The sequence below is a fragment of the Anser anser genome, assembly GCF_964211835.1.
Source record: "Anser anser genome assembly, chromosome: 1".
Classification (NCBI taxonomy): Eukaryota; Metazoa; Chordata; class Aves; order Anseriformes; family Anatidae; genus Anser; species Anser anser.
This window is the reverse complement of record NC_139720.1, coordinates 193,295,286-193,306,260: the sequence shown is the minus strand read 5'-3', so window position 1 is coordinate 193,306,260 and position 10,975 is coordinate 193,295,286. Positions and strand designations below refer to the sequence as shown.

The following is a 10,975-nucleotide window of genomic DNA, read 5'->3' as shown; positions in this document are numbered from 1 at the left end:
AATCCTTTCTGAATCTCCTTTCTGTTACTGCCTGAGGCGTGTTTGGTCAGCAGCTCCCTACTGCTCTGGGTGAAGACAGACCCAAGTCTGAAACAAGCAATCAGCAGCAGAGTTGCTGCACTTTAACAGCATTTTTAAATCTGGCCTGTACACCAGAATTTGAACATAAAAGTTTAGCAATAACTGTGCCCTGTGTTCTTAATATTTCACTTTTATGTACTTAAAACATTGTGCTTACTTAATTGATCTCTAACAGTCAGTAAATCTAGCTGTACCTCAAGTAATAGAATTTTTGCAATTCTTGTATTTGAAAGTTTCACCTCCTTCCATATACGGTATCTCTTTTTCTATTGTTTCATTCAGCTACCTCCTTTTTAAAGGTAGCATTAAGTGATAACAATCTTTTAAAAAATCTGAACACTGCATTAAATTGGTGTATCAGCTGGCAATTATTACGCCTTTGCATTCCTCAAGCCCAAACAAAACACCAGAGCATATTTTATCTTGCTTCACCCTGACAGATCAAATCTAAGAGGTGTGGAAGAGCCATTTCTCTTGTTCTTCTATGCCCTAAAGTTTAATATAAATGGATGTGAAGTAGTCTTAGCTTTGTAACAGGGGTAACAAAGTATAAAGCTGACTGTGAAGTAGTGTCAAGCTAAGGTCTTCTTTTTTTTTTTCTTTTTCTTCTATTCACTTCTTTTTAAATAGTTGCTTTCTTTCCTTCCACTTTCTTCATTTGCAAGAATTCCCCCCCAGCAATTCAGCAAGACGCTTATTTATTTTTTGGAGTGTTACGCTTTCATACACAGCTTGTGAAAACAAAAAAGAGCCCTGCACAGAGCGGTTTGAAATGTCACGGTCTGTCACGCTGCCACATAAAATGTCACAATGTCCAGCCTGCCGCTGGAAAGCACAGGTTATGGGCAGATGTCGTGTTCTGGCTCCAGCCGTACCACCACAAGAGGATGCCCTTTATCACCATTCCCTCTGGCCCACTGATGTGCCAGCGGAGCTGCGCGTGCGAACCCTTCCCCTTCCTCGCCCATTCCAGGCAAGATCAGCAAGATCGTTGTAAACAATTTAAATATGAAGTCTGTGCTAACCTGTTTCACACGAATAAGTCTGGGGAGAGCTTGTCACGACCAGCTCAGGCGAGAGAGCGGACCGAGACCGTAACAGCAGCGGTGAGGCAGGGAACAGCAAGAAACGCAAAAGCAGCGGCTTCTTCCTGCTGGCACCCTGGCAGCAGTGTGCACCTTTGACTTCCTGTGGGAGAGAATTTCCCCAGCATCTTTTGCCATGTGCCAAATGTAATATAACACAGCTAATAACAATAGGCACCAGTACATAAAGAGAATATTCTTTCCTAGTCAAAGGAACAGGCGTGCACAAATTTTCCATCAGGTTTTCTTTCAAAGAAATTGTGATCTGGGGAGCCAAAGTGATTCTGCCTTCCATCGTGCCTCCGGGACGTTCTGTTTTACTGGCACCATTCCCGCCACTATCGTTAAGATTATGTCAGTGTTTCCACTAAGCGCCGTGTCTCTGAGGGGCTTATGGTAACCAAGCTGTCAGAATTCATTCTGGGCTCAAACTTCACATACTGTAAATTCCCAGTGATGGATATTTCCTTTCTTCAAGGAAAAAAAAAATCGAGTTAATTGATATTGCAATACATAAAACACTGCATTCAGAAAGGAATTTGGGTTTATATTGCACTATTCAAAACGTTGCAAGTAATTTATAGCAGCCAGAACGTTCTGGTCTTGAGTGGCAAAAATAAAAAAAAAAAAAAGGAAAGTTACAGAGTTGTGTTTTTTGCCCTGCATGTTGAGCCACAAAAGGTATTCCTGAGATGCAGATGGGCTGTCTCAGGGTGCTGAAGCTTTACTTTATGCTCGACAAGGCTTGCCACATGGAACTACTTATTTTGGAGAAAAGTTTCGCTCAGCTCTTTATTGTGATGTTTTTGGAAGCAGGACACATGTAACGGATTACACGACATCACCCTCTGCTATGAAGGCTATGGCACTGCTCTCATAAACTTTCTGCGCGGTTCTGGGAGCCCCAGAACAAAGCTGAATAAAATATGACTGCTGTTGTGGCTGTAGTCTGACGAGACAGGGTTCATGTATCAACAGCTAAGTTGTCATTAAAGAATCAGCGTGACATGCCACAGACACGGGGAGCTTCTCAGTGTTAAGACCTGTCATCCTGGGCCAGAAAAGAGAAGGGAATATCTCGTCTGGGTGTGTGGGATTCATCTTTATGCTTCCACTATTTTCAGTAGGAATTGTGCACACCACAGGCTGGAAACTTACAGAGATGTATGGCAAGCTGAAGAGCAGCATACCCAGGGAGCCGTAAATAAAATGTATGCGCTTAGATACTCAGATCTCTCGGAATTTTTTACTTTAGAAGAAAAAGCTTGACTCTTAACATTCTTCTATATGGGAAGGGAAAAGTACAGATATTTAGGGGGAAGGTGCTGGAATAACCATCAACCTAGCCTGTTAATGCTTATTCACAGAAACGTTCCCACCAACATACGAGCAGGACTGTGTTTATCCGATGTAGGTGCTCACCTCCTTCTCTCACTTCTTCGTGTCTTGTTCAAGGATGGGACCACATTGGTCTAGGAAACAGCTGGGGAAGGGCTTTGCCTGCAGAGGAAACATGGAAGACAATGGTAAGGCCATCTGTACCAGATGGTGGTGCTGTGAGGGGACACGCTGGCTTTGTCAAAGGGCTGCCTGAGAGTAGTGCTGTTGCCCTCAGAGCAGCCGGCCCAAGGGCTGCTGGTCAGACAGCATCGGCGTTCCCAGTTCAGACTGGTTTAGCTCAAGGGGTAGCAGCAATGCCTGCAACTGGGAAAAGCACCAGCGATGACAGAAACCTCCACGCTGGGTTTCCCACTGCTGCCCCCAGTAGTGGAGCTGACCCAGTGAAGAACTGGGACACGCCACTACGAAGGGGCACAGGAAGGGGCCCACACTGCCAGGCTAACTGCCTGTGGAGACTTACAGCCCGACACGCTTCTGATGTTGGCTGTCCTCTCTATAAAACACATCTCATACACCATTAAAAAAATTTCCACTTATTGCAATGACAACCCATTTATTTCTTACAGTGTACGAACGTTTCGGTACTGAGGTAATTTAATACAAACAGTAGGGGGGGGAAAACAAGAGTCTATGGTAGAGTATTACCCAAGTCATAAAATTGGTTTATTACTCTATTGTGTGCCTAAAATTTCTGGAACATTGTAGCAGATGTATTTTATAGTGAAATGACAACACATTTTAATGAAAACCAGGTTTAGATTCTGGCAACTTTTCTCCCTTAATTTTATATTTTGTGACTGAGTCTACGACCCCACCAGGAAAAATCAATAGAATGTTTAGTATGTCTCACCATCACACCTTGATGTAGAGTTGTATAGAGAAGAAAATAACTACGTGACAGAACAGGACTTACTTTTTCATTACTTGAAACCGAATTCTGTCTTCCTCTGTTGACAATTACAAGCTCTACTTTGCTCTGTTCCCTTTCAGGTGAAATTCAAGTGGTCATTACTATTTTTGCTGGACCTCTCTTGCGTAATACATAGCTCTGTTGTGGATTCAGAGAGCAAGCACTTTTGCACCAAAGTGCTGTGGAACTGCTCTCCGGCCCTCTCCTTCCACTGCTCAGGACGGTGGGCAGGATCACATCCTGTGTCCCTTCCTGGTGCCTGCTGCTGGGATTGGCGCCTCGAGCTAACAAACAGAGCCCCAGTGCTCCCAGGTGCTGTGCCCAGGCCTGTCACAGAGCACAGGAGCACGCTGAGCATCTTTCTGGATCCCTCACGCACACCGAGATGGATCGGGTACAATTAGCTGCCCAATGTTAGCATGTCTCTGCTGACTACGGATAAATCGGCTTTTAAAAAGAGATTATTGTTCAGTCTAATGTATTTGCTTCATGGGAACATTTCTGACACAGGAGTAAACACCTCTGCCAAAATGTGTTTCTTTCTCAAAAGTACGTAGATGTTGCAGGTGTTCAAACAGCTGTAGGTATTGAAATGAACAAAAAATAACAGAAATGGGAGCGATAACTCTAATCTGCCTAATATTATTCTTGGAAGTATTTTTTTCTGAATCCGAATAAAAAGCATCCTGAGGATGCTCTTTCAGGAAACACCTGATCTGGAATAGTTCCACCCGAATGGCAGAAATATAACGCTTGGCAGCACCACAAACAGCTACGAGCAGGGTCTCACACTAGCAAGTATGAAGCAGCTTGTTTACAAGGCACACGAGTGGCTCTGCCTTCCACACAACACCTACCTTCCTGGAACATGCCCAAGGCCGTGCAGCTTGATCAGGGCTGGTGTGGCATAGCAGTTAAAAAACAACTTTGCAATTATGTGTAACAGAAAACCAACTGCAGAGACATTTTATCGACTTGTGGTCCTTCTGTTGACTTTACAGAGAAAGAAAAAAGCATATATGTCATCTATAGACAAATATAGATTCCTCCCAGGCAGTCAAGTCTTGGTGCTTCTAAATTAGCGTACTGCCTCGGGGTCTCTGCATGCTTATGTATACAGCGACAGAGTCCTTTTATGTCTCTCAAACTGGCAGGCCATTCCTGCTGATCTTTTACCTCACACTCCCACTTAATAATAAAACAAGCTGATTTACGCTACAAATAACTGATCCTGCAGATTGTTTCTAACCCAGTGTTTAAAAGCAGCGTCTGATTAACAGTCCAAAACGACATTGGTGATCATCTCTTTTCCACGTACCTTCTCACACTGCACTTAGGACAGTAGTTAAACACTTCCTAGCAACACGTTTATTGGTACAACTAACCCCCACCACAGATATCCATGGGTTGGAGAGGATTTTCTGCTGCATAGCACTCTTTTTTTTTTTTTTTTAATAAAAGACTCCAAAGCTACTCGTGGCCACATGCTAACATTGGATGACTGCTCTTAGCGCCTTAGGAAGCACATACTGCCTGCAGCTGTTCCTCAAGGAAGTTTTCTCTGGAGTAACTTTGCCCTAATTCTACAGAAAGTTGCATTTCACTGACAGGGTGAAATAATTAAGCTTGACTTTCATCACAAAGCTTTGCCTGACTTTTCAGATATGATGCATCCAGACCACAAGAGAACAAGCACAAAAGGATCTTTAACTTGATTTTTAATCAGCAGGAAATTATCACTGAAATTGAAAGGCACTTCTTGTAATTTTGAAAGTTGTCAGTACTACCAGCACTCACACCTGAGCACACTGTAATGCACATAACAACCCCCTTTTTTGAACATCTCATTCTCAGCTAATGTGAAAATCTCAGGTAATGTGAAATTCTGAGGCCAGGTTGCCATTTTCAAAGGTTGAATAAAGACTCCCACCCAAATTACACCAGCATTACTGACAAATGCTGGCATGTAAGAGGTTAGCGTGGGCTGAGGATCCAGGAGCACTCCTAAGCTATCTGGCCAATGGCATCGATGTGCTCTTGGCCAACGCAGATTGCACCATAGCTTCAAACTCTCTCAACTTCCTTGGCTTTCCTTTCCTTTGGGATGTGAAATGGCTACACCTCGTCTGTGACCTGAATGCACTCTAGTGCCCAGCTGCTTGGCTGCAGTATCATCCGCACAGGGCTCTTGTGAGACCACACTGACTCATTCCCCTCCTGACTGTACACTCAAGTTGAACAGGACCACAAAAGCCCAACGATTATGGAGCATTTTATGATCCCAACTCACCTCAATACAAAACAGGACAGTGAGCGAGAACATCTTATTCAACTGAGGCTTTAATGAAAACAGTGTTATTTTCTAGCAGCACTACAGGCTGTTTGAAATCCACACTGACTTTTGTACAAAACACGGGAAATTAAAACGCTGTAATGAAAACTAATGCACACAGAACATTCTGAATATAAAATGTATCTCTGATGTTACCAGGACACAAAATGTACGAAATACCAGCAATCGTATTTGCAGAGAAAATGCAACGGTGTTCTTCTACTTGCAGTTAAAAGCCTGTCTGCAGTAAAAACTCCATCAAATTTGAGTTTTTGCTCTCCAGATTGACTGTAAAGATGTTCAAAAGATGATTATGCTCTTGCCAAAACAGGCTAGTTGAACTTCCCACAATCAAGAGAAAGACCAAGACCTCTACCGAAGAAACTTTTCTAGACACATATGCAACCATTCAAAATTAAGGAGCAGTATGTAGTCATAGTTAGCAAGAACTCACAAATCCTGTCCATATGCCTGAAGTCCTAGGAGCCATGGGAACGTGAACATCGCATGCTGCAAAGGGTGAGGTTAGTGCAGCTCCTTTGAACTGAAACACAATATACCCACAGGCCTGAAATATTCAGAATCCCTTGTTCTAGTCATCTGTTACAGTTTTGTAGTTTTTGCAAGGTTTACCTTTTTGGTGGATTTTCCAGGCTCACTTGTGCCACTGCTTGCTGTATTTCTCCCGAGGGCACTTTTCATTTACTGTCATCTTCTCTGTTCTGCCTAGAAAGTTTTAAGTTACACAACATCAACTTGCAATTTTTTTTCCCCTTTCGATCACTTACAGTAATTGATTAATTGGCCAGCAGGTTACTTGACCTACAATACTCTTCTCTAAATAGCTGCAGCAGTTTTTCCTAGTCCCATATCCTAATGGCACCAACACGTACTCTCATTCATACCTTTCATGTTCCAGTAAACAATTAAAAATTCACTATTTGAATAACCACTTAAATGGAAATTAAGTGTGTTAACAATTCTACAAGAGGAAATTCACACTTCTGAAACCACTTGTTTCAGATCTCTAAACGTTCATACTTGAAAATCTTTGATTCATATTTTGGTTATCTCCTTTACAACAAAGGCTAGAGACTTGCCTGTAATAAGGAGTCTTGCTTTATCTCAGTGTAAAGCTTTCATTTTCTTTTAGTGTATACCAGGGGAAGTTTGCATAAACACAGCATCCATGACAAGCAGAGGGGACCCCTCACTACCCAAAATCTAGGAAAACGTAATGAGCAGGTGAAGCAATTGACCATCTCACTGCCGCTAACGCGACAGACCTATTCCATTCCTGTTCTTCTCCTTCTCCCAGTCACTCCTGGGCTCACACTTCCACCCCTCACCTTGCACCAGGTCTAGCAATCATGGAATCTGCTTAGAAACATGTCAGATGCAATAAATTGACAGAAAAGCAGCCCCCAACTGGATAGTTTCCTCCTAAATTAGGGAATTCATCTTGTTCTTGGAAGCATCCAGTAGAAGGGAGGAAAAAAGAAATCACATGGCTGAGAGTAAGGGCAGGCAACAGGGAGCTAACCCCCCACTTTTGGGGACAGCAAGCTGCAAGACTAACTCAGGTACACGTGGGACCTCAGCCTAAAGTGGTGGGAATGCAGCTTGCAGTGCTGTGCTTGGTTTCACCAGACAGCGCTGTCTCCAGTAAAACCTGCGTCCTGCACGCCAGCTTACAGAGTGCATAACTGCATTCTCATTTCCAAATAATTTCCAACTTTCTCTTCCAAATGCTTAAGAATCTGAAATTTTAGACTGAAAATAAATTGCAATTGTTAGCACAGCTCACAAATAATAAATTAAGTCATACTTGAATTTACTTAAGACTCAAGCACACTAGGTCATTTTTCACATAAATAAAGCATTCAAAACGTTTAACAGAAGGAACTACTTAGATCTATATAGAACTGTGCTTTATTTGTTACAGCTGTTCTTTTATGATACCTGATCCTAGACATAAATTCCTTTGTTTTGAAAATGGTGGTGCACATATTGAGCCCAAAGCATATATTAACAGGGCAGATATAATTAATTCTAGCAGTGTAATAAACTGTATTGTTGCCTGGGAAATCAAATCCTGTAAATGGTGGCAAGGCTGAGTCATTCCCTTTGATAATAAAATGATGAGATGCTATAACTTAATATAGGTTAAAAACTGTACAATACTATCCAGGCTACCACAAAAGAAAGTTAATAAGAGCTGAGGGTGAACTCCTCAGGTTGTTGGTTCTCTTATCTTGTATTAGGTGTGCCATAAATCAACGTTTTAAACAAATTGCTGTTTGTTATATTAAAGGTGAACTGCAAGACTTTTTTTTTTTTTAAGTTTGGACTTGCAACCCTTTTTCTTCTTTACAAGGGAAACAGAAGGCTGTGAATGGGTGAATTTATATTATGAATTTATATATTATTTATATATTTATATATTATTTATATTTTAATATTTTTATATATTATATTTTATATATTTTTATATTTATATTTTTATATTATTTATATAATTTATATATTATTTATATTTTGAATTTATATAATATATATATTTTTCTACCCTATATATTTTTTTAATAAATAATACATTGAAAGCAAGTATCTACAGCATTTGGAAATGTGAAATCAAACTGCAACACCACCCTTACAGCACAGATATTTCAACATTTGTAACACTATATTAACTTTTTTTTTTAAATTAAATATTTATACTGGGAGGGTGTTGAATCACTGGCATAGGCTGCCCAGAGAGACTGTGGAGTCTCCGTGCTTGGAGATATTCATACCCAACGGGACGTGGCCAGGAACAACCTGTCCTTGCTGACCCTGCACTGAGCAGGGGTTTGGAGCCTGTGGTCTCCTCCGGAGTTCCTGTCTGACCTCATCACTTCTGGGCCTCTGATACTTGTTTCACACCTACAAACACATACATGCTCCCATCACTTTACAGACAAATGTAATGTTGTTTTACTTTTGAAATAAGAAATAAATTCACAGCATTTGAGGAAATGATGTAAGCATAAGTTCTCTGAAAACAAATGAATGCCCCCTCATTCTGATAAAAATGACAACTCTCTTTTTACAGTATCACAGTATCACAGATTTCTAGGTTGGAAGAGACCTCAAGATCATCGAGTCCAACCTCCGACCTAACACTAAGTACTCCACTAAACCATATCGCTAAGCTCTACATCTAAACGTCTTTTAAAGACCTCCAGGGATGGTGACTCCACCACCTCCCTGGGCAGCCCGTTCCAATGCTTAATAACCCTTTCGGTAAAGAAGTACTTCCTAACATCCAACCTAAAACTCCCCTGTCGCAACTTTAGCCCATTCCCCCTCGTCCTGTCACCAGGCACGTGGGAGAACAGACCAACCCCCACCTCTCTACAGCCTCCTTTAAGGTAACTGTAGAGAGCGATAAGGTCACCCCTGAGCCTCCTCTTCTCCAGGCTAAACAACCCCAGCTCCCTCAGCCGCTCCTCATAAGACTTGTTCTCCAGACCCCTCACCAGCTTGGTCGCCCTTCTCTGGACTCGCTCGAGCACGTCCATGTCCTTCCTGTAGCGAGGGGCCCAAAACTGAACACAGTACTCGAGGTGCGGCCTCACCAGAGCTGAGTACAGGGGCACAATCACTTCCCTAGACCTGCTGGCCACACTGCTTCTTATACAGGCCAGGATGCCGTTGGCCTTCTTGGCCACCTGAGCACACTGCTGGCTCATATTCAGCCGACTATCAACCAATACTCCCAGGTCCTTCTCGGCCAGGCAGCTTTCCAGCCACTCATCTCCCAGCCTGTAGCTCTGCTTGGGGTTGTTGCGCCCCAGGTGCAGGAGCCGGCACTTGGCCTTGTTGAACTTCATACAGTTGACCTCAGCCCATCGCTCCAGCCTATCCAGATCCTCCTGCAGAGCCTTCCTTCCCTCGAGCAGATCAACACACGCACTTAGCTTGGTGTCATCTGCAAACTTACTGAGGGTGCACTGGACGCCCTCATCCAGATCATTTTTTTTCTTTCTTAAAAAAAGTTATCAGATCAGAAACACACCTCTCTCATCTCCTTGTAGTGTAACACAAATCAGCAGACTCGAATTTAATCTAATACAAGATTCTATTCTTGGAAACAGAAGACCATAAATGGAAAGCCTACGGGTCTGGTCCTTCCAACACATGATATTAAGGGAGGCTAAACTCAAAACATAATTTACCCCTTTCTAATTTATTTAAACCTACTAGTAGCTACAGTGGTGGATTATGTTATTTATCTACTTATGTTTAAGTCTTTCTCTATGCAGAAGGAATTGCCTTTTTCCAAGAGGCATCAGCATTGCTTTATTAAAAGCTTTTCTAAGCAGGAGAAAACACAGGCAATGATTTCGGGTCTGTGACAACACCCAGCAGCACAGGGAGGGAAGCCTGCAGCAGCCCACCTCAGCCCCAGCCAAACCCGCAGAATCACAGAATCATTAAGGTTGGAAGAGACCTCCAAGATCATCTGGTCCAACCATCCCCCGACCACCACCGTCACCCACTAGACCATGTCCCTGAGCACCACGTCCAACCTTTCCTTGAACACCCCCACGGATGGTGACTCCACCACCTCCCTGGGCAACCCGTCCCAGCGCCTGACTGCTCTTTCTGAAAAGAAATGTCTCCTCATTTCCAACCTGAACCTCCCCTGGCACAACTTGAGGCCATTCCCTCTAGTCCTATCACTAGTTATCTGTGAGAAGAGGCTGACCCCCAGCTCCCCACACCTTCCTTTCAGGCAGTTGCAGAGAGCAATGAGGTCTCCCCTGAGCCTCCTCTTCCACAGACTAAACAACCCCAGCTCCCTCAGCCGCTCCTCACAGGACTTGTGTTCCAGGCCCTTCACCAGCTTCGTAGCCCTTCTCTGGACACTCTCCAGGGCCTCGATGTCCTTCTTGTAGTGAGGGGCCCCAAACTGAACACAGCACTCGAGGTGCGGCCTCACCAGAGCAGAGTACAGGGGGACGATCACCTCCCTGGCCCTGCTGGCTACACTATTCCTGACACAAACCAGGATGCTGTTGGCCTTCTTGGCCACCTGGGCACACTGCTGGGTCATGGTCAGGCAAGTATTGACCAACACTCCCAGATCCTTTTCCTCTGCACAACTTTCGAGGTACTGTC

The 10,975-nt window shown here is 43.3% G+C and overlaps 1 long non-coding RNA gene across 1 annotated transcript; it reads right to left on the bottom strand.

Moving 5' to 3' along the window:
- LOC310898718 lies at nucleotides 1–9,190 on the bottom strand. Its single transcript, XR_014583589.1, has 3 exons — nucleotides 8,605–9,190; nucleotides 6,443–6,535; nucleotides 1–2,666 (listed from the first exon to the last, which is right to left on the bottom strand). It is a non-coding gene; the product is annotated as an uncharacterized lncRNA (long non-coding RNA).
- Nucleotides 9,191–10,975: the final 1,785 nt, after the last annotated feature.